Consider the following 24,258-nt stretch of genomic DNA (forward strand, 5'->3'; position numbering starts at 1 on the left):
ACCAGGAAACAGAGCAACTAGATGTAGTACTGACTTACAAAAGTAGAAGGAAGAGTGATCCTGGTAATTAAACTACAATATCTGTCCAGTCTTAGTACAAGAATAGAGCCAGATTAAGGGGGAAAAAAATCAGATATTTGAAGGAAAATGTTAATGTGAGCAAATAAGTAATGCGAGTTTATACAGAAAAAAATACTGCCAGACACACTTGTCGGTTTTTTTTTAGTTGTAAAATTAGGTCCTCTTCTCATAGCTGCCCATATGAATGTGTACCTGTTTCTTCCCCCCCCCCTCCCCAATTGATCTATTAAAGTCATGATAAAAAAGGGGGAAGGGATAGTGGGGTTTCTTCTGTGGTTTGCAGGTATTGTAGATTTAGGACCATTACAATTATCTGGTCTGACCTGCTGCATAACTTAGGCCATAGACTTTCACCCACTAATTCTTGCATCCAGAACAATAACTTGTGGTTGATCTATAGCATATCTTTTAGAAAAACAATCTTGATTTAAATATGGAGAATATACCACACATATCCCTTGGTCAGCTTTTCAAATGACTTAATTATCTCACTGTTAAAAGTTTGATTATATCCACTTTGATTTATTTATAGCTTCAACATCTGGCTTTAGGATCCTTCTTTGCCTTTGCCTGCTTGAGTGAGGAGCCCTCTAATATCAAATCTCTTATCTGTAGGCAGATAAATATTGATCATGAGCAAGGCACCTTTTAACCTTCTCTTTGATAAGTAAAATAGATTTAGCTAGTTACATCTCTCATAGCAAGGCATGCTTTTCAGATCTCAAATCATTCATGAACTCTTTTCTAAAGATATTGTCTTTCAAATTTAAAGAATGACGCTAAATTGTGAGGAAATGCAAATACCAGTGAGGAGAAATATCTAATGCAATAGGAGATAGAAAGCTTGAGACCATTGGCAAAAAATGGAGTGGTGGCTGGAGAGAGAGAAGGAAAGGGATAAGATTCATCTTGGCATATGAGAAGTCAATGAAATTGTGGGTGACTAAATCTGAACCACAGATATTTCATGAGAGAGAGACACCTGAAAAGCAAAAACCCATGGTAAGCAACTTACAGATAGGTTTGCAACATGAAAAGGCAGTAACAAAGCCACATAAACATCACGCTGAATAGACAATGGTATCATATCAGTTTTTCTCTATATGGTTCCATTGCAATCAGAATATTGAATTATTTTCTGTCACCATACTACTGGAATGTTATGGACAAACTAGAAGGAGTTCAGAGACAAGGTTAATTGTTATAGTGGAGTTGGTAGTACTGCCTATTGTTCAGGTTGCCTGGCACTGCCTGTTATACAACCCTCTTTTCAGTTGCTTAGAACTTTACCAAACTTTAAGCAGCTGGGCTGAAATGTTCTATGTCAGGTGTCTAGCTCAAACAGTTTTTATTTTATTTATATTTTGTTTGTTTTTAATTTCAGCCAAAATGGCTCTGCTATTTCCAGGAATGTGGGTACGGAAAATATATCATTTTGTCCATATTAAAATATTCTTGAGGCTTTTTCTTTAAAAATCTGTAGCTCCTCTGTGTTTTGGAGCAGGGACTTGAAATTGGCTGGGGTATCAAACTTGGATCAGAAATTTGCTTTTTGCTATTGCCATAAAAAAATCCACACTTTGGCCAGTTATAAGTATTTGAAAAACTGCAGTTCACACAGATTCAGTAGAGACTTTATAGATTTTAGCAAATAAATTCCCTGATGATTAAATATGCACTGGGATGCTCTAACTTGGGGCTCAGCAGGACTTTCCCTATAATTGCAGCTCTGGGCTGATCCAGGCCATCTGGGTCTTGCTCTGGGCACCTGAACTGAGAGCAGGTAACCTGTTTTTCCTGTTCTCTCAATGACCACACCCCCCACCTGCACACCTTGATGAGGAAGCTGCCTGATTTGAATTCATAAGGGGTAAAGAACAGGACCTGCAAGGGAATGGGGAGTAAATTGGGACAAGAAGCCTCAGAGGGTGAAACTGAGATTGGATACTCTAAAGGAGGTGAGACAGAACCTGGGAGTGGGAGTTGGCTGAACAAGGAGACTGAGCCTGGGAGTTGCATGTGTGTGGGTGATTGTGATTGACTGGGCAAGACGACTGCAACTGGGAATCCAGGAAAGAAATTGGTGGTGGAGTGGGAGGGAACCAGTAGGTATTGATGGGCAAAACTGAGATCCTGTGAGGAGCTGGGAGAAGACACAGACTGGTTAGGTAAGGAGACTTGGATTGTAAACCAATAGGATGGAGGGGGAAAGGAGATAGGGAATACAGATCTGATGAGGAGCTGTGGTATGCAGGAGAACTGAGACAAAGAGAGGGGGGTGGGGACACAGAGATTGGATGAGGAACCAGTAGAAGGAGATTGGAACTAGCAGCCTCTGGGGATGTGAAACAGAGATGGGGGAAAGATAACTAGAGTCCAGTCTTGGGGAGAGGGACAGATTGGATGAGGAGACCAGAGGGGAGAAACTGGACTCCCTGGACTAGGAAACTGGGCCTGGTAGAGACGGTGACTGGGACGAAGAGCCTGGAAGGATGAGATTAGGATTTATTAGGCAAGGACAGTGGGACTGGATTGAGAATCTTAAGGAATAGACAGTGGGGCTGGCTAGGCCAGGAGAATGGGACTGAGTCAATGTCAAGGTTCCTCCCCCACTCTGAACTCTAGGGTACAGATGTGGGGACCTGGATGAAAACCTCCTAAGCTTACTTTTACCAGCTTAGGTTAAAACTTCCCAAGGTACAAATTAATTTTATCCTTTGTCCTTGGAATATCCACTGCCACCACCAAACTCTAACTGGGTTTACTGGGAAACACAGTTTGGACAAGTCTTTCCCCCCAAAATCCTCCCAACCCTTGCACCCCACTTCCTGGGAAAGGTTTGGTAAAAATCCTCACCGATTTGCATAGGTGACCACAGACCCAAACCCTTGGATCTGAGAACAATGAAAAAGCATTCAGTTGTCTTACAAGAAGACTTTTAATAGAAATAGAAGTAGACAGAAGTAAAGGAATCACCCCTGTAAAATCAGGATGGTAGATACCTTACAGGGTAATTAGATTCAAAACATAGAGAATCCCTCTAGGCAAAACCTTAAGTTACAAAAAAGACACACAGACAGAAATAGTCATTCTATTCAGCACAATTCTTTTCTCAGCCATTTAAAGAAATCATAATCTAACACATACCTAGCTAGATTACTTACTAAAGTTCTAAGACTCCATTCTTGGTCTATCCCCAGCAAAAGCAGCATATAGACAGACACACCGACCCTTTGTTTCTCTCCCTCCTTCCAGCTTTTGAAAGTATCTTGTCTCCTCATTGGTCATTTTGGTCAGGTGCCAGCTAGGTTACCTTTAGCTTCTTAACCCTTTACAGGTGAGAGGATTTTTCCTCTGGCCAGGAGGAATTTTAAAGGGGTTTACCCTTCCCTTTATATTTATGACAGTCAAGGAGCCAAATGTGGAGAAGAGGGAGAACTCGAACAAGGATAATTTGGAGGGGTTGAGACAGAAGGGGTCAAACTTGAGGGGAATGGCTGGAAAAGTCTCAGTCCACGAGCGCACATGCCTTTCCACAGTCTGAAATGGAACCCAATGTTCCTGAGGGCTGGTCTACGCTACACGGTAAATCGATCTAACTTACGCAACTTACCGCAGTGGCCACATTGTGCTGTGTCGACGGGAGATCATCTCCCATTGACTTCCCTTATGCTTCTCCAAGAGATGGAGTACACAAATCGATGGGAGGGTGCTCTCCCATCGATTTAGCGAGTCTTCACCAGACCCGCTAAATCGACACTTGCTGCATCTATTGCAGCAGTGTTGATCTACTGGTAAGTGCAGACATGCCCTGAGTCTGAGTATTCCTCTGCTGTCAGCAAATATTTGTGAAACCCATTGACTTCCCTTATGCTTCTCCAGGAGATGGAGTACACAAATCGATGGGAGGGTGCTCTCCCATCGATTTAGCGAGTCTTCACCAGACCCGCTAAATCAACACTTGCTGCATCTATTGCAGCCGTGTTGATCTACTGGTAAGCGCAGACATGCCCTGAGTCTGAGTATTCCTCTGCTGTCAGCAAATATTTGTGAAACCCACTGGCAAAGTGCATGTCTCCTCCTCCTCCAGTGCTAGTCCACAAAGAGGATGGCAACCTACTACTCTTCTTGCTTACTCCTTTAGCTGAAATGGCAGATGTTTATGTGTTGGATCCAGAGATTCCAACCATGCTGATGACCCATGTGGGTGTCAACATGATGGAATTTCTGTTTGTTTATTTTTTCAGTTAGATCTTTTAAAAACCTAGGGAAATAGACACATACACACACACTAAACAAACAAACAAACAAACAAACACACTACAACCTACTCCATTAAAAGAACATTAGAAAGGTTGCAAAGTCAAACACTCCAAAGTTAGGAGATGACAAATTTATTTTGACCCCTTGTGCATATATGTTACGACACATTCTTTAATTCTTTAATTTAGTCACATACTATTGTTTCCATATTTTTCATGTGCTTCACAAAGTTTGTCCTGATTTTTATCTTATTTCTACTGATTTGAAGCATGAGTAGTTCCTGTGAAGTTAATAGTCAAATTGGTGTAAAGCCAGTATGACTGAATGGAGAATGGTCCAATGTGTTTAATCTCGGGGGTTGGACTAGATGATCTCCTGAGGTCCCTTCCAACCCTGATATTCTGTGATTCCTTCTGGAGAAATTTAGATAAAATTCCACTTCAGTCATATTAGTGTAAATCCAGAGTAATTTCACTGATTATAATAGAATTAGTCCATTGGTGGAATTTGATTTTCAGTGAAGCCATGGACATGACTTTTAGGGGCAGACCTGCCCTTTTGTTTATTTATTTATTTTTATTATTGTTATTTCAATCATTCTCTGAGAGGGAAACTCTAATTTAGAGTATGATGTTACAGATATGTATCACTAATTAACCCTGTCTGAAAACTTCAAGTAAAAATATTAACTAAATACTTGGGAAATCATCTATCTTATTTGGTACATCCAGAACACTTCATGTTTCCTGAGGTCCATTCATCATGATGGAATGAGAAGGCTGAAACTGCTAGCTTGAGGCACAGAAATCTTCCTGTGGTTATGCTTTCCCTTTCAGAAAAAAATATTTGATTTTGATTGTCCCTACTTCTTTCTCAAATTACATGCCTTTGGCTTTTTGAGGAATTCATTTCATGGATAAAATTACTATACAATTGTTCAGTGTTCTTAGTAGTTATTAATGGTACAGATTCAATTCCTTTTGCTGTGCATAAAAGGATGTCCCCTCTATTGTTCATTATGGTAATGGAACCCTTGATGGCTCAAATGGGGGGAGACATGAATATGCTGGATATGGAAGTTAATAGGATAAAAAAAGAAGCAAGCTTAGGTTATATGCTAATGCAATCATGCAAAGTCTTTCCAATCCCAATTCTTCTGTTCCTGTTCTTCTTACAATAGTTTAAAACGTCTGTAACTTGTCTAGATTTCAAATTAAGTGGGGGATGCCCAAGTAATAAGACCTTGTATTTCCATAAAACCTCTAAGGTAATTCCACTGTCTGACTTCTGCATGCAAACTTTTGTCTCCCAGTGGAATTTCTCATACAAAATGAAGAATAGGAAATATTTCACATTACGGCTGACTTCAGACCATCATGACTTCAACTCAGTGGTTGCACGCAAAAGTTAGTTCCATTTATAGAGATATTACCAATTCCATCTGTATTCCCCATGTTAAGTATGGGAAATATCTCAAAATGGTAGAGTCCTTCAAAACATGAACTCTTAAACTATTGTCACGGAGAGTATCAGTTTGTTTGCCCATTCACTTAGAAATATTCTAGTTGGTATTGCAAGATGGAAGTTACTTAAACTTTTTATGTAGTGAAGAATTTATATTAGTGGTGGGCAACCTGCAACCATCATGGTTGTCAGGTGGCAGGCCGCGAAACAGTGTTTACATTGACAATCCACAGGCATGGCTGCCCTCAGCTCCCAGTGGCTGCGGTTCATTTTTCCCGGCCAATGGGAGCTGCGGGAAGTGGCGCAGGCTGCAGGGACATGCTGGCCACCACTTCCCGCAGCTTCTATTGCTGGGAACAGCAAACTGTGGGCACTGGGAGCTGTGGGCGGCCATGCCTGTGGATGGTCAATGTAAACACTGCCTCACTGCCCGCCAGCAGATTACCCTGACAGGCTGCAGGTAGCCCACCACTGATTTATATTGTTAAAATGACTACTGTGCCCAAGCTGATTCTGTTTTTAAGTATGGTACTCCAATAATATCTGATTATATATATTTAAAATAGATCAAATGTTTATGGAAGCTCTATGACATGGATAAAATCTAAGACTTCCTTTAAAGAACTCACACGTCCCACTGTTGTTGGGGAAAGGGATTTTCAACCTACCAAATCCACAAAAGTCCACTATTCCTTTTCAGTTGAGTCAAAACCTGAAAATGCATGTATCAAATATTGATATTGAGATGCCTTCTGAGCTATAATAGTCTGAGCCATTTCCTCAAGAACATATTCCATCTAAAGCAGATATAAAGGATGGTATAAACCCCATTTTAATTAACACTAATGGACAGTCATTTGTGTAAATATTTTAGCTCCCCAAATCTCTATTCTTCAGTCATCAATGAATTGCTTGTGCAATTCATTCCCGTAATGGGATGCCCTGCCCCTTTAAAGGTTAGAGGCCTGAAGCTGGCTAGCCCCATACACTTCGCCCTGCTTGCTGCACCTGGGATGGGCCAAGGGAGTTAATTAGTAGAACAGCTGGGAACATAGGAGGGGATTCTCCTATAAAGAACAGCAGGAAGTTGTAAGGGGACAAAGAAAAAAGCACAGTATGAGCAACTCTTGTAATTTTTTTTCTAATGAGTGCTGGGATTTCTGTGTTCTTCCCCCACTACAAGAAACATGGACAAGATGGCACCTCTGTTTTCCCTGTGCAGCACCTGGCCTGAGAAAGGGTGCAGGGAGGGATGAAGGGCCCATGGAGCAGCCCCATCTTCCTAATTAGAAGGGGGGGGTAAAGAACCCCAGGAGGAGCAGAAATGAGGCTGGGGAGGGGGATCTCAGTTGAAGAGGGTTGAACAGAGTGGAGTCACAGCTGATGGTAATGGGGTGCTGAACTGATAGAGGTAGGGGGGCTGAACTGATAGTAGTGTTGCCTGGGGGACAAACTGATGGAGGGTCTGGGGGACAGAGTTGATTACTGGGCAGGGGCTGGACAGATGTGGGGATCCTGCAGTGATGGCCAAAATCACTTTACCCAATAAATTTGGGAGCATGGGCAACTCTAATTGTCACAAACATGTACTGGGGATGAGCAGGAGGAGTTAAGAAAAAATAAACAGACAGACCCAGAAACACAATATCATCATTGGGCCTCCAAAGTCATATGATTTAAAGATAATCTTTCTTGAATTTGCACACAACCATTATAAAGTTGGAGTGAGAGGCTTAAGCTGAGGTCTGGCAAGAGAGGGAAGGCTACTGGGAGCCAGTAAGCTCTGGCAAGGGAGCCTGATTCTTCAGGGAAAAGGCTTCAGGCAAGGGATATGCCTAGGGTGAAAGATCGAGAGTGTGGAGGTGCTGAAAATTTGAAAACTTTGTCGGGACTGACTTAGTTATTTTAATAAATCCAGGCTCCCTAAGCAGGGTGTGGCTGAACTAGAGAAGACTTATTTGGAAGTTTGATTTAAGGGTACCTGAATTGAAGAAACTGTGGCAGAGCAACTTCAGGCCACAAGGGGGCACTCAGGAGGGGGGTGGGGTCCTTTTTGTAGTGGCATTTTCTTCAATGACTAGCTGGTTTTACTAATTGTCCCCTCACCCCATCCCAGGTGTGGCAAGCAGGGCTAGCTGTACAAGGCTGACCACATCCCAGACTCCAGCCTTTAATGGGGCAGACCACCCTATTAAAATTCCTTTTTTGGACCAGTTTCCTTGCCCATGTCTTCTTTGCTGGGGATTCCCATGGTGTGGAAGACCTTCCAGCAGGCATAGTGCTATGTGTATGCTATGCTGACCTGGGCCACAATGCTTAGCCACAGGAGTGTACTTTGATGAGCATGTACTTGTGGCAGATTAATGATGAAGACTGGGAAGAAGCAACATTATTATTAGTTAATTTATTATTACTATTATAATTATGTTAAGTTTAGTGTTGTTATTTTATTTCATGTACTAACTATTTCTCTATAGTATCTTCTATCTTAATTTGATGTACATATATGATATTGGCTAATATATGGTAGCAACTGAGTTATTTTCTTTGTCATATTATAGCAATTAGTATTTGTCTTGAAAATACAAGTCAATATTGATACAATGATGAAATGTAACTGCTTTCTTGGAGATATACTGAGCACTGTGCTGATAGCTTCATCACAGAGTTTCCATCTCATGTTTAGGAAATTACCTTCTACTTGTGTTTAGAGTTATTTACTTGTTCCAATAATATAAGAACTAGGGGCCACCAAATGAAATTAATGGGCAGCAGGTTTAAAATAAATAAAAGGAAGTTCTTCTTCACTCAGCGCACAGTCAACCTGTGGAACTCCTTGCCTGAGGAGGCTATGAAGGCTAGGACTAAAACAGGGTTTAAAAGAGAACTAGATAAATTCATGGAAGTTTTGTCCATTAATGGCTATTAGCCAGGATGGATAAGGAATGGTGTCCCTAGACTCTGTTTTGTCAGAGGGTGGAGATGGAAGGCAGGAGAGAGATCACTAGATCATTACCTGTTAGGTTCACTCCCTCTGGGGCACCTGGCATTGGCCATTGTCGGTAGACAGGATACTGGGCTGGATGGACCTTTGGTCTGACCCAGTATGTCCTTTCTTATGTTCTTACTATATTGACTGTATTTTTCAGCGGTCTTTGTTCCATTGTAACTGGATGAAAACTGTATTTGCTCCAATTTACCTCTTTTCTACTCATGCATTATTACTACAAATAGTTATTAAGTACATATCCATCCATTAATAAACAGATCTTGCTAAAGTTGCAGTGTAATCTTAAAATGGTATAGCAATGTGCAAAAGCTTTGTAAAAGTGTCTGTAGTTTGAATCTCTGATTGCAAAGAGGAATTAATAAAAACATCAATTCTTCAGTGTAGGGAAACTCATATTTACTTTATAATTTTGTTAAAACTATGAGAATGTAAATGACCTACTAACCTGAGTTTTAAATTATATCAGTGCAAATACTGGATCTGAATCTTGGAGACTGTTACAATCAGTCTTATAGAAGGTTATTTTTCTATAGTAAGGGTGCAAGAGATTCTTGAATTCCAATCTGCAGAAGTAAAGAAATTTGCAATAGGATACCTTTTGGATTATGATTATGGTAATTAAGTTGCCACAAGATGTCCTTGAAGCCAAAACCAATGCAAGATTCAAGACAGATTTGACATATATATGCATAACAAGAATATCCAGAGTTATAATGGTTAATGCTAATGTAACTTCTGGCTGAGATATCAAATCCCATGTTTCAAGGTTTAAGCCAATTTCTAATTATTTGGGATTAGGTAGGATGAGATCTAGGGGTGGGGTGAGATTATGCTACATCTGACTAATGCAAGGTTCCTTGCACCTTCTTCTGAAGCATCTAGTACGGGCCACTGTCAGAGACAGTGTACTGGGCTACATGGACCCTGAGTCTGTTTCAGTCTATCTGTCCCTGTATTACCAAGTTCCTATTTCAAGACCAATTTTAATTACATAAATGCAGATTTTCTGAGTAGGCTATTCCTCGATATTTAGATTTAAGCAGAGTCTAAATGGATGTAGTGATGGCTGAATCTTCAGTCAATCATAAAAATAGCTGTAAGGGAGGTGGGAACTATCCCCATTCATCACAATGGGGTGTCAACTCTTAAACTCAATTATGATAATCTAAATATGAATGTTTAACTATTTCACCAGTGAGAAAAACACACATAAAAGGGGAAAGATGATTGTATGAAGATCTTCACAATCTACTGTGAGTGGCTTTATGTTTGCATTTAATTATTCTCTCACATGTGCAAAGTTTGGGAGAGTAGCACTCCCCATCTCCCTTCTCCCTTCCCCCTTACCTTCTTTCCTCTTTTATAGCAGCTTTAATTTAAGGATGTCCAAGCACTTACCAAACATTAATTAATAAATATAGCACAGACATAGAACCAGAAAGACAGTAAGATTTTTTAAAATTATTGTAGTGGATATGGGAAACTTAGGCCTGGTCTACACTAGAAAATTAAATTAGCTTACCTATGTTACTCGGGGTGTGAAAAATGCTCACTCCTGAGTGGAATAATTAAGTTGACCTAACCCCAGTGTAGACAGTGTAATCCCACTGTGTAATCCCCAGTGTAGACAGTGCTAATGAACAGAAGAATTCTACTGTCAACCTAGCTACTGCCTCTCAGGGAGGTAGATTACCTATGCCGCTTGGAGAACCCCACCTGTCAGCATAGGTAGTGTTTACACTGAATAATGCAGCAGTAGCATTTCAAGTGCAGACAAGTCTTTAGGTACAATTTCCCACTTATAGTTCCTACAGCCCTAGTTCATAGTTGATACACATGAGCACAATACGTAGATGAACCTTATTATGCATGATGGAATATGGACAATATAATGAGAAAATTACAGTATTTAAATAGTTGGAAGTAAAATTGTGTATTTTACTGCACCTAAGATTATAATCCAATAGTACTCTATAGAATAAAGTATACTGAACTTGAAAGCAGGCTGCTGACTGGAAAAGTCCACTGGCCTGTTTATATTAAATAATATTGGAGGTCTCCTTAGGACACTGAGGGACTACAACGTGTGACTATAATATATTCTAAACCCAGTTTTACTTATAAAAAAATGTTATTCTAAAATGTGATTAATAGCTCCCCTCAGACATGAAATGACATCTTCAAATGAAATCACTGGAAGTTGCACGTTTCTAACTTACAGGTAAATACTGGCCTCCAGATAAATACCCATTTTACTAATAGGAGGTGTCAGGAAGCAAGGGTAAAACAAAGCCATCATCCTAAATATTACAGCACCAACATCACAAACCCAGTCTATAATGTTCAACATGTATGAACATACAGTGATGATTAGGTGACTGTTTGACCAGATATGCTTCAGTTGTGATTCGACACTTGCCAAAGGCTTAGATGAATATAGTATTTCTTCAACTAGCCAGTCTCATAATAATGTCTTCTGATCTAAGTGTCCTGCAGTGTTTACTAGGGTGATGGATGTATTGTTTGTTTCCCGACTGAAGTAAGTGAAGTGTTGCCCCTGCAAGTGTGCACCAGCAGTGTACATACATTGAAAATCACACTCTAGTCATTGTTGGTCCATTGATGTTTATTTTCAGCTAGAAGGAGAATATTTTTAGAAACCACATGCAAATTAGGCTAACTATTTTCCTTAGTAGCATGTGTGATTTCTCCTGCTTCTCTCTTGAGGACAGGGACATATTCGCACCAACATTTCATCAACTGTATCCTCGGAAAAAGGAACAGGCTGAAAGGACATGAGAGAACTTGATTTCTGTACATTGGAGACAGGCATCCTTATAGCTTAGTAAGCAGCATTATAAATTTCCTCAGAGGAATCCAGGAATTGGAACAATAATCAGATCTTCTTAAGGTTATAAGCACCATTCTTGAAATACATTTTTTTTCCGAACAAATGTCCCTAGTTGCTTCCCAGATTATGCTACCAATGTACTTGTCCCCACTATTTTCCCAGTAGCCAGCCACCTCACAGTTCCCTGGTCTCAAACTTCCCTGAAAAGTCAGATCTCAGGAGAATATGAGACTGATGGTGGCACCTGGTTCTGTGCAATCATATCTAAGATGAGGCTTTTTGCCTCTAATATGACCTATACATTGAAAGAAAAGAGCCTGTGCAAGCTCCTGGAGCCCACCTTATTCCCTGAGGAGTATGTAGGGTCCAAAAAGGAGCCTAATGGAGTCAAATGGATTTAAAATGTTAAATGGTTGGGAGTCCTCAAAATGCACTTGTGAACAGGGAATCTCATCAAGCAGGTGTTTCTAGGCCCTATGATATTTAATATTTTATCATGGATCTGGAAGAAAGCATAAAATCATCACTGATAAAGTTTGCAGATGACACACAGATCAGGGGAGCAGTAAATAATGAAGAAGGCAGGTCACTGATTAAGAGTGATCTGGATTGCTTTGCAAATTGGGTGCAGCAAACAATATGCATATTAATACTGTCAGATATAAAGTCCTGCACTAGGAACAAAGAATGTATGTCTCATTTATAGGCTTGGGGACTCTATCCTGGTAAGCAGTGATACTGACAAAGAGTTGTGGGACATGGTGGATAATCAGTTGAACATGAGCTTCCAGTATGACATTGTGGCCGAAAGGGCTAATGTGAACTTTGGATGTATAAAGAGGGGAATCTCAAACAGGAAGGTTATATTACCCCCATGTATTTTTCACTTGTGTGATCATTGTTGGAATACTGTCTAGCTCTGGTGTCCACACTTCAAGAAAGATGTTGATAAATTAGAGAGGGTTCAGAGAAGAGATACAAGTGTGAGTAAAGGATTTTTTAAAAAAACAAAAAACTCATGCCTTATATTGATAAACACAAGTAGGTCAGTCTCCTCATCTTAAGAAAAGGAAGGTTAAGGGGTGACTTGATTACAGGCTGTAAGTACCTATATGGGGAACAAATATTTCATAATGGAGAGTTCCAACTAGCAGAGAAAGATATAACACAACCCAAGGACTGGAAGTTGAAGCTAGATAAATTCAGACTGAAAATAAAGTGTACATTTTTTAACAGTGAAAGTATTTAACTCGTGGAAATATTGACCACAGTTGTGGTGGATTCTCCAACACTCACAATTTTTAAATCAAGACTGAATGTTTTTTTCTAAAAGATATGCTTTCATTCAAATAGGACTTCCCTAAACTAATTCTTATTGCCTGTGTTTTGAGAACATAGATGGGCTTTCTGCTGTATACAGAGTCAATGGGCTTCCTTTTCCTCCCGTCTTCCTTCTCTGTAAGCAAAACCTGGCCACACTGTATATGTTGTGGCTGGATTGCCAGACAGCCTCAGATTGTTGCTGTCTGCTGCTTTTAATCTAGATGTTCTGTGTAATGTGACTGTTCTTACAATGCAATGTGGGACAGCTGGTCACCTGTGATTCAAAGTGCCATTGGGGAGGCGTTTTCTTGGCCACATTTGCAGCCTCTGACAGGCACATTTTTTGCAATCTAAGAACATGTGTGTGCTACCTTCCTTAGAATACTCAGTTTGTGCAATTACCACTTTAACCCTGTTATTCCAGGTGCACTGGCCTGATATAGTGGTGTAAGTCCATTTAAAAATTTAACTCTTGACAAATAACTCTGATTTAAGTATCGACAGGAGTAAAAGTAAACGTAGCAAGGTGTCTAATATCAAATTAGATCCAAATACTACCGTCCTTTTAATGAAGATAAATAATATGCTAAAAAATTAACAATACACACAACCTACCCAAAATTGTTAATGTAACTTATCTATGTTTTACATGAGTATTAATCAAATTAACAAGATTTAAGTATGAAGGATCACTATGATTAAATCAATTCAATAAGAAACATAATTGTTATTAAATGTAATTGTTATTAAAGATATATTTAATGGACTTCCTCGTAGTCATCTTAAAGCATTTTTCACAATGAGATCTGAAATACCAGTCCATGAAATGATTATAGTATTTTCCAAGTAATGCTGTTGCAATCTGTCTTTTTTCCTTCTCTTTGTATTAATCAGGTTTTAGATTTAGCACCTGTCTCTTGTTGATTGAATTTCAGCTATTTTAAAACTTTCATGACAGAATGTGAGGCAATCTTATTTCAACACAATAATAGAGACCTCAGCTAAATAGTGAAATGAATCCTTCATTGACTTGTGCAGTATCAGTGTTTATGAATTCCACCAGTAGCCAGTTTGGAAAAAAACGTCTATACCTGTATAGATTCCATTTATATACAACATTTGTCTGCCAAAATAAGTCAATTGTGGAGTTCTCTTTCGCCTTGCAACATGCAAAAAAGAGTCAATTTAGTCTTTTCTAGGTGAAGGTTCAATATGCTTCAAGCAATGGTAAATATTTTAGAAGCTTTAAACTAACATGGACACGGACACATAGACATGCCTATGTGAGTGCTTCCCAAACTTGTTCTGCCGCTTGTGCAGGGAAAGCCCCTGGCGGGCGGGCTGGTTTGTTTACCTGCCGCGTTCACAGGTTTGGCCCATCGCAGCTCTCAGTGGCCGCGGTTCACTGCTCCAGGCTCTAGGAGCTGCTTGGCGAGGCAGGTAAACAAACTGGCCCGGCCCGCAAGGGGCTTTCCCTGCACAAGCGGCGGAACAAGTTTGGGAACCACTGCATAGACATATGAAAGAGTAAAGGTTTTCATGCTTAGTAGCGCATATGTACTGCTAAAATTACTCTAGGGATCTGGGAGATTAAAAAAATAAAGTGGTGTTCTTGTCCTCAAAACTTTCCAGAAAGTGTACACAAAAACAAACAAACAAAAATCAAAAGAAAGAAACTCCAATCTGGCATTTAATATAATTATAATTAAAACCGAAATCCCTTACAAGGTCATATATGGATCAGAGTCCAGTTGTATTGACCATGCCTCCACTTCCTGTCTCTCGCTACTTTTCTGGGGTGCCTATCAGCTTGATATCTGAGGATCTGATCCTATTTGCAACTGAGTCAAAACTCCTGTTGACTTCAGTGGTACAGGATCAAGTTTTAAGTGCTAACCATCAATTTCTGAAAAACACCTAGTATGTTGAAAAGGGTATTTTTTTTCTTTCTGCTTTCCCCAGGAGAACTGAGATCAAGGCTTAGAAGGGTTCTTATTAGTCAGGGTAGAAGCATAATAACAAACAGTGAACCTTCATCCATTGAAGTCAATAAGAGTTCTGCCATTGTCTTCAGCAACAGAAGGACCTGAGCTAAAATCTATTAGCAAATGCAGGTATGCCTCCCCTGTATACTTCTATAAAAACTCAGGTCTGATCCAAAACCGACTGAAATCAGTAGGAGTCTGACTAGATGAGCCTCGCTATTGATTTCAATAGGCTTTGGGTTCAGTCATTATCCCTCAGTGTCTTCCCATATGTTGCATGTCACAGATATGAATTATTTAATTTACTGATGGCCAAAGAAAAATACATACTTTGTTGGTTTATAATTGTTTTCCAAGAAAGGCAAATGTACTGCTGACTGCACGCAGTATTCAGAACACGTGCTATAGCAGTCATGTGTGCACACTGACAGTAAGAAAGCAGGAGCTGTCATAAACAATTATTGAATACATACACAGTGGCATCTAAGCTAAGCTAGAATAAGGTGAATAAATAGTCAGGAAATAGTCTCTAGAGCAAATGCTATAAATAATTGTATGTATGCGTGTCTCTGCTGGAGACCTTTATGTGCAATATGATATCTAGATAAATGTAGAAGTACGTATACATGGGCAGAGGTGGAGTACATAAGAGAGAGTTCTATTCTGAAAGTTTTCTCTCATAAGAAAATATGGAAAACAAAATACTTCTTTGCACATGTAACGAAGTTCCTTTGCGCTGAGCACATCTTTATTTTCCAAAAGACTGTTTTGTATCTGCTAATATTCTGCATCCTATTAAAATGAATAATCTTTTTAGTCATTCCACATCATAAGTCACTTGACCATTAGACCAAAAATTAATTTGTTGTACTGCTATACAACAAAAGACAAATTAACAGATTTTTTTTTTAGAAATTACACATGAACTAATAAATGGTGATGTATTCCTTCAGCCTGTTGTAATACAAATTACCAGTTATATAAACCTATGGTAATGGTGGCTGTGTATGTTACAAAGGGTTGCATGCAATAAAAAAGGGTACATACTCTACATACACTAACTTTCTAGAGTTGACTTGTGATCTGTCAGGTACAGTACAAATGACTACACACATTACCATAATGACTACACACATTGCATAGGAAATGATACCAGAAATAACAGAGCAGTAAATTTTGTCTTGCTTGATGGCAAACTCCTGAATTTCAGTTAATATCTGTACCTGAACTTCATTATATAAAAATGCAGTATTCTCCCTGTGATGTTGCACTCCATATGATTTTATGAAAATATGCTAATAAGTTTGAATATAATGTAACTGGAATATACTTCATACAAAAGGTCTCTTCTAAGGTATCATTACAAAGCTTATAATTTACTGAGTGTGTTCATTCTATTTGTATGAATCTATCATTCTTGTATCTGAAACTAGAAATATGAAATATAACTCTGAGATCCTCTTGTAATTCTACAAAGGGTGGGCCATTAATGGTGGTTTAGATTCTTGATGGCTCCCATCAACTAGGACAATTGACTGTAGATGGTGCTGTTTACTTGCAAGCCTTCTGTGAGTCAGGTGGGGAAGAATGAAGGCTTGGAGTCTCACAGGACATGTGACCATGTAACCTGGTACTTTTCCATTTAGAAGGAGAGGTAGGGATCCAAAGTGACAAAAGATTCCCACGTTGTGCCAAAGGTATATAAGGGGGTGGAACAGAACAAAGGGGGCTGCAGTCATGAAAAATCCCCTAGCTACCACCTGAGCTGGAAGAAGGCCTGTACCAGGAGGAAAGGATTGGGCCCAGACTAGAAAGGAGTCTAGTCTGTGAAAGAAGCTTATTGGAACATCTCTGAGGGTGAGGTTTCATCTGTAATCAGTTTCTTACTGTATTAGTTTTAGACTTGCATTTTTTTGTTTTATTTTGCTTGGTAATTTACTTTGTTCTTTCTGTTATTACTTGGAACCACTTAAATCCTACTTTTTATATTTAATAAAATCACTTTTTGCTTATAAATTAACGCAGGGTAAGTAATCAATTCCTGGGGGAGCAAACACCTGTGCATGTCTCTCTATCACTGTTACAGAGGGCAGACATGTTATGAGTTTACACTGTATACACTTTATACAGAGTACAATGGATTTTTTGGGGGTTTGGATCCCATTGGGAACTGTGTATCTGGGTGCTAAAGACAGGAGCAGTTTCTAAGCCGTTTTCAGTTAAGTCTGCAGCTTTTGGAGAATGTGGTTCAGACCTGGGTCTGTCTTTGGAGCAGGCTAGTGTGTCAACAAGGCAGGGTTCTAGAGTCCCAAGCTGCCAGGGAAAATGGGCTCAGAGGTAGTCTCAGCACATCAAGTGGCAGTCCCAAGGGGGTTTCTGTGACCCAACCCGTCACACTCCCATTCATCCAAAAAACACGGGGGACACAGTTTTTCTTTGGATAATTGTGAGTTTGGATAATAGGGCAGACTGTCACCCTGATCCCCCCAGCACTCTATATTATATGTAATTCCATTGTACACCCACATGTTGAATACTGTGTGCAGATGTTGTTGCCCCATCTCAAAAAAGATATATTGGAATTGGAAAAGGTTCAAAAAAGGGCAACAATAATGATTAGGGGCATGGAACAGCCTCTGTCTGAGTAGAGATTAATAAAACTGGGAATTTTCAGCTTGGAAAAGAAACAGCTAAGAGGGGATATGATAGAGATGTATAGAATCATGATTGGTGTGGAAAAAGTAAATAAGGAAGTGTTATTTAAAACAAACAAAAGGAAATATTTGTTCACACAATGCACAGTTAACCTATGGAACTCCTTGTCAGAGGATATTGTGAAGGCCAAGACTACAGCAAGTTTCAAAAAAGAGCTACATAAGTTCATGGAGGATAGGTCCATCAATGGCTGTTAGCCAGGATGGGCAGGGATGGTGTCCTTAGACTCAATTTTGCCAGAAGCTGGGAATGGGTGACAGAAGATCGATCACTTGATGATTACCTGTTCTGTTCATTCCCTCTGGGGCACCTGGTATTGGCCACTGTTGGAAGACATGATACTGGACTAGATGGACCTTTGGTCTGACCCAGTCTGGCTGTTCTTATTTCTTATGTTCTTGTGCTCTCCCTTGGTCAGTGACAGCTGGACAGGGTCTAGATTTCACAGTTGTCACTGTGCATGTGCACTAATAGCAAGGCAGAGGGCTCCTCCAGTGTCTGCTAAGAACAGCTCCTGTGGGCTCTCTGGGGAGCAGCATGGAGCCCATGATGAAGAAGGAACTGGGTACCTCAGTTCTGCATCAGCCAGGGCCAGAACTACAACACTGATCAGGTCAAGATCAACTCACCCAGAGGTGTGGGAGGGGGCAAGGGAAGGGGATGTGCATACCAGCAGCTGAGTATGAGTCACGGTTTTTCACAGGGTGGGGTGGTTACATGCTGGCAGCTGCCCAGAGGTTTTCACTGGGGGTTGCATGCAGGCAGTTGTTTTGTGGATGGGGACAAGGAAGGGATTCAGATAATGTGGCAGTTCAGATAATAAGGTATCAGATAAATTGGAATATACTGTAGTCAGTTTTATATACCTATTTTCATGGGGTCCATGCTGGAACAGGCATTATAATTATTTATTATTTGTATTACCAAAGCATCTAAGAGCTACAGTCATGGACTAGGGTTCCAGTGGGCCAGGTGCTGTACAAACAGTACAGAAAGATGGTCTCAGCCCCAAAGACCTTACAATATAAGACAAGAGACAACAGATGGAGACAGACAGAGTGGGAAGAACAAGTGAGATAATATTGATTAGCATATTGCACAGGAGAGCCCATATCTTAGAGATGTTATGCAGAATGAATCGGCAAGCCTGGCATTGTTTTGCTCATGTTAAAAAATTCTGGGAGCTTTGGAACAGATCCTTGAAATTTGGCAGGAGGAGGCTATTGTGTCAGGGATGTGCCTTTTTCTTCCCCATGAAAATCCTCCCAAATTTGCTCGTATTATAGTTTGCACACGCTCAGCAGAGACTTGCTAAGATTGTATATGTTGAGCAGGATTCTCCCTGCAGTTGTAACACTGGGCTGCTGAAGGCCTTGTTGGGATCAGGACTGGACATCAGAACCAAGAGCATGGAGATTGCTTCTCCTCTGCTCTCAATGACACTTCCCCTCTCCCCCTCCATGGGGCCCAGGCATTGGGAAGGCAGAAGCTGCTTGGTTCACCTTCAGAAGGAGTAGATTGTGACTAGCAGACTGGGGGTAGAGACTGGGACTAGAGGTTGGAAGGCGGGGAGGAAGGGAAACTGGGACCCAGTATTGGGAGTGAGTAGGATATTAGGACTGGCTGGGCAAGGAGACTGAGCTGGGGGGAGCAGAGAAGACTGACTGGAAACTGACAAAGTAAATGAGCTAGTGGGAGTGGGGGACACTGAGATATGATGAGGAATGAGATGGGGAGACTGGGACTGGCTGGGCAAGGAGACTACAACTGGGAACCAGTGGGTAGGGGGAAAGAACTGGGAGGGGGGGGACTTAGATCTGAGGAGGACCTAGGGTTTGTGGGGAGAACTAGCACTGGCAGGGCATCCTGTACACTGAATGAGGCAGGATCATGATCATGTAATTACAGCCTGTATCATAAAGCATACACACAAGGGGCCAAATTAAGGTTGCAGAGGTAGATAGCCATATAAAGCCATCTGGCTGTGATGTTTTTAGGCTCAGGAAATTAGTTTTCTACTCTGGTTCTACACTAGGAATTGCCAGTAGTACAGTAATAATTCCTGCACTATATGTATTTAATTTGTGAGGAATTTAGATCTTTTTTATTCTGATTTATCACTTGCTTCCTAAATTAATTCAATTGCCAGATCACGTACACTTCATTTAACATCTATACCTACACCCCCAGCAGCATTAGTCATTTTCCACCTTGATTACTGTAAAGGCCACCTACCCTCTACTCTCTACTATTTGGTTACAATTTATTGAACATTTTTGCTTATATATTAGGATATTGGGTTGAGACTGAACTGGAGATGTGCAGCAAAATTCCATAGTCAGCTTCGAAATTCTCAAACCTGTCCTGTAGTCCTTACTCAAACAAAACTCCCATGAAGGCCACTGGATGTGTTGGGGTCCCACTGAGCCCACCTGTCATACCAGCCTGGGTTTCCCTTACTCTGGGCTGCTGTGACAGGCTATTAAGCCCCTTACCAGCACACACACAGGCAGGGACACACCCAGCTGTAGAATCACACAGAGTCTGCGATTAGCTCTCTGTGGGAGGGCTCAGCTAGAGGAATGCCCAACTCTCCTGTGCACATACCTTCTGGAGTATAAACTCAAAATTATATTGTCTTTCACTGTATAGAGAGATCTGTACAGCGTAAGCTCATAAAAATCGCCCCCTCCCTCAATATGGAGGGAGCTATGCACAGCTCTTTCCCTCACACCCAGATATGACTTGCACAAACTGGGTTTTGGAATAGACAAAAAATAAGTTTATTAACTATAAAAGGTAAATTTTATAAGGGATTATAATGATTATAAGGGATAGCAAACAGAACAAAGCAGATTACTGAGCAGATAAAACAAAACACATAACCTAACTAAAGAACCAGTTTACGAATAGTAATTTCTCACCCTAAATGTTGTTTTAGGCAAGTTGCAGAGATTCTGCAACTTAGAGTTACAGTTATTTCTCTTCACAGGCTAGAACCCTGTCTCAGCCTGGACTCAGCCCTTGCCTTTCCCCAGCTTAGTGCCTTGGTTTCTTCAGGTGCTTTCAGCAGTCTTCCTTCTTGGGCGGGGAGGCAATGGAGAAGAGCCCTGATTGACTCACTTCCCAGCCTTAAATAGGATTACATAGGCAGGAATCCATTGTTTCCAGTGGAAAAATACCAGCAGTGTCCAAGGTGGTACTCCATACCAGGTGACATTATCACATGACCTTGCAGTGTTAAAGCCACTATGAGACAAGATTTATTTGTAATGTCCACAGGAAGAAACTCCAGAAAAATGAGAGATCAGCATCTTCAACGACCTATTCTATTGTCTTTCCTAATGGCACACTCAGGCTGATTGCCTACTGTCTGGTGGGCGTTCCCCAAGTACACACACAGTTGTAATTGCTACGTAGTCAATATTCCTAACTTCAGATACAGAACTGACATGTGCATACAAATTGGATATTCACATTCAGAAAAAACATAACCTTTCCAATGATACCTCACATGACCCATCTCCCATAAAAACGTTGTTGGTAGGCCATATCCATATTACAGCAATATTTTTATGACGAATATGGGGTGCAGCATCACAGCAGCTGTAATGGAAATGGAAGTGTTGCTTCTTCAGCTACTGCTGCTTACAGGGTAGAATTAGGCCCTTTCCTCAGTATGGCATAAAATTATAATTGGAAGGGTAGGGATAGTGGCCCTCCACAGTATCTCCCTAAAGAAGAGCAGCATCCAATTAGCAGTCACATTAGACTCTCAACTAGTTGATTCCACCAGGCTGGGGAATGGCAGTCAGGCTACTACATCCCCAAAGGCAGCACACATAACCAGTATTGGATCCCCATGGCAGTAAAGATTTGATGAAAAGAGTCTGTGCAAAACATTTCTATCCAGATCTAGCAAAATTCCACAGATGTGATGATCACTGGAACCTCAAACCCACCCTCATTTCAGTTGGATTTTGTCTTTTTATACTGCCCTATTATAATCCTATATTTTCTCATTGTATCTCATGATATATTCAGTCCTATCTTCAACAGGGATGCCTGAAATTGGAGATCTTTGAACCCATCAATCACTTTTAGCATTATTATTCTCTCAGCATATCACTTCCATTCCATAACTGCTCTCGCCCGCATTGAATAGCTATGGTTTGGGATTATTTTTTTCCAGATGCCAAGCTTGTGTTTTCCCAGGTTTTATCCCATTGTTTAATTTCCTGCCCAAAGTTCTGACTCTTTCAGGTCCCTTTCTATTAGTGTGGCATCTTCACTGGAGGTTTTGTCATCATCTGCAGGTTTAATTAATGTAGTGTTTATCTTTTCTTCCAGATCTTTGAGGAAGATGTTAAATAAAGCAGGGCTTTAGCCTTAATCTCCTCAGCATGCCACCACACATCTCCCCTCAGTTAGAAAACACTAGAATTACCATACTGGATCAGACCAGTGGTCCATCTATTCCCGTATACTGTGACCAACCCTGGCTGGTATCAGATGCTTCAGTGAAATATGAAGGAACCCCTGTAGTTAATGATTATGAGAACCTGCCCTTCAGGAAATTTTCTTCCAATCCCCTTGTTCAGTGGTTCTCAAACTTTAGCAACCCGAGGACCCCCATTTTGACTTAAAATTTTCAGGGACTCTCAAGCCCCTTCTCCCTGCTCAGCCCCATTCCCCACCCCTATTCCACCCCTTCCCCCAAGACCCCACTTTCCCTTCTGTTGAAATGAGGAATGCTGGGGTGGGCAAAAGTGGAGACACAATTGAATTCTACAAGATTTTAGTAGCATGAAAAGCAACCACAGTGTTGCCAAAAAGTGAAAAGGACAGGCCTTCAGGTATGTGTTGGAGACAGAGCTACAGACTGCATTTGAATGTATTTGTCGTTACTGCCCATTCCTGATCCAGTGGCAGGTTACCACATAGCACAATGGCATCTAAGCCAATTTTCTTCTCTTTCCCAAGATGGGCACAGTTTTTTGTCATCACTTTTTGATGTGAAGATTCATTATTTTAAGGCCAGAAGGGACCACTGCAATTATATACTCTGACCTCCAGCATAACACAGGCCAAAGAATTTCATCCAGAGATCCCTGTATCACACTCATAACTTCTGTGTGTGTTACAGCATATCTCCTAAAAGACATCCAGTCTTGAATGAATTACCTTCACTGTTAAATTCTATGCCTTTATTTCTAATCTGAATTCCTCTATATTCCTGATCCTTTGGGGAAATATCTTTCTCGTGTCATGTCAGAGATATGAATAGTCGATTGTTTGGCAATCTTTATTTGCCAATCAGGAAGCGAGGTCATCTTCTTCACAGTCTTCCCTCTCTGGCCAATTTCCACCACCAACCAATTTCTTGTTTCCTTATTATCCTCACATGAGGGGCTGCATAACAAAATCTCAGTGATGATTTTGACACCCTTGGTGCCCATCAATATTGTGTTTGAGTATCATAATTAAAATCGCTCCTGTGAACAAATACTTTCAATTCTGGTAATTTCCATCATGCCACAAGATTGACAGCTCTGCTCAATTTCATATGGAGCAGACAACCCAAAATTGCTATCCACAACTTTAATTTTATAAAACAATGAATGGAGATTGTTTTATTCAATTTTATATAGTTCCATTTGACCTATATTGTATTTCTCATTGGCATTGTTTCAATCAGTACAGTTTGCCAAACTATCTAAAGTAAATAGATGGTGTACTTTGCTCTGTGCAACATGAATTATACAGGAGGCAATTTTAAAAATTACTTCAATCATGGGTGGAGTTGGCACAAACACATTTTGACATGTCAATGTAAGTGACTACAGTTGCATTATTTTATCACTAATGTGTTATATAATCTATAATGGAGGAGAGAGTTGCAGCTGAGTACAGTAAACCCTGCTACAACTACTAATGTCATGGAAACATAAACGGGGGCTACCCAAATCTAAACTTTATATTAATTAAAATAAAGTAGCATACCCTGCTCAAAATAAACCAGAATAATGGGGTTCAGCTTTTAATGCCTCTGAGGAGAAAATTCCTTGCATGCTGCATATATCAAGAGTGTCTTCAAAGGGGTGTCATGTATGCTAAATGACTCTGGATTGTTTTGAAGTTGCTTTTCTTTGGATTTATTTAGTTTCTTTTTCTTGACCAAAACAAAGGCAAAAAAGTTATTATAAAGTTATCACTCTGTTTTCTTAAAGTAAAATATATTGGCTAGAAGACACAGTGGTTTATAGCCAATATCCAAAATATTAAAGCAGGACTTAAAATATAACACCACAGTATCTTGAGACTATAAGCTCTTTAGAGTAGAGAATGTATCTTCATACTGCTGCTATGTTTTTTACAGCAACAGGCACATGGTGGCCCTCACACTAATTTTGTTCTATCTGGAGCAGAGTGCAAGTCTGGCCTCCATGCCATAAAAATATTTCATGGCATCCTTTTTTTTTAAGAGCAGAGGTGAGTCAGAATGCAGGAGATTTTACAGATCTCTGAAGAGGGAACAGGAATTGTCCTATGTTCAAAATAAGACA

General features: G+C 40.3%; 1 long non-coding RNA gene across 1 annotated transcript; it reads left to right on the forward strand.

The window, feature by feature from the left end:
• Nucleotides 1–325: 325 nt before the first annotated feature.
• Nucleotides 326–22,373, forward strand: LOC122462116. The gene is made up of 3 exons (XR_006284473.1): nt 326–339; nt 12,712–12,718; nt 22,294–22,373. It is a non-coding gene; the product is annotated as an uncharacterized LOC122462116 (long non-coding RNA).
• The last annotated feature ends 1,885 nt before the right edge of the window (nt 22,374–24,258 follow it).

The sequence above is a fragment of the Chelonia mydas genome, chromosome 1 (assembly GCF_015237465.2).
Source record: "Chelonia mydas isolate rCheMyd1 chromosome 1, rCheMyd1.pri.v2, whole genome shotgun sequence".
In the NCBI taxonomy this organism is placed as follows: domain Eukaryota; kingdom Metazoa; phylum Chordata; order Testudines; family Cheloniidae; genus Chelonia; species Chelonia mydas.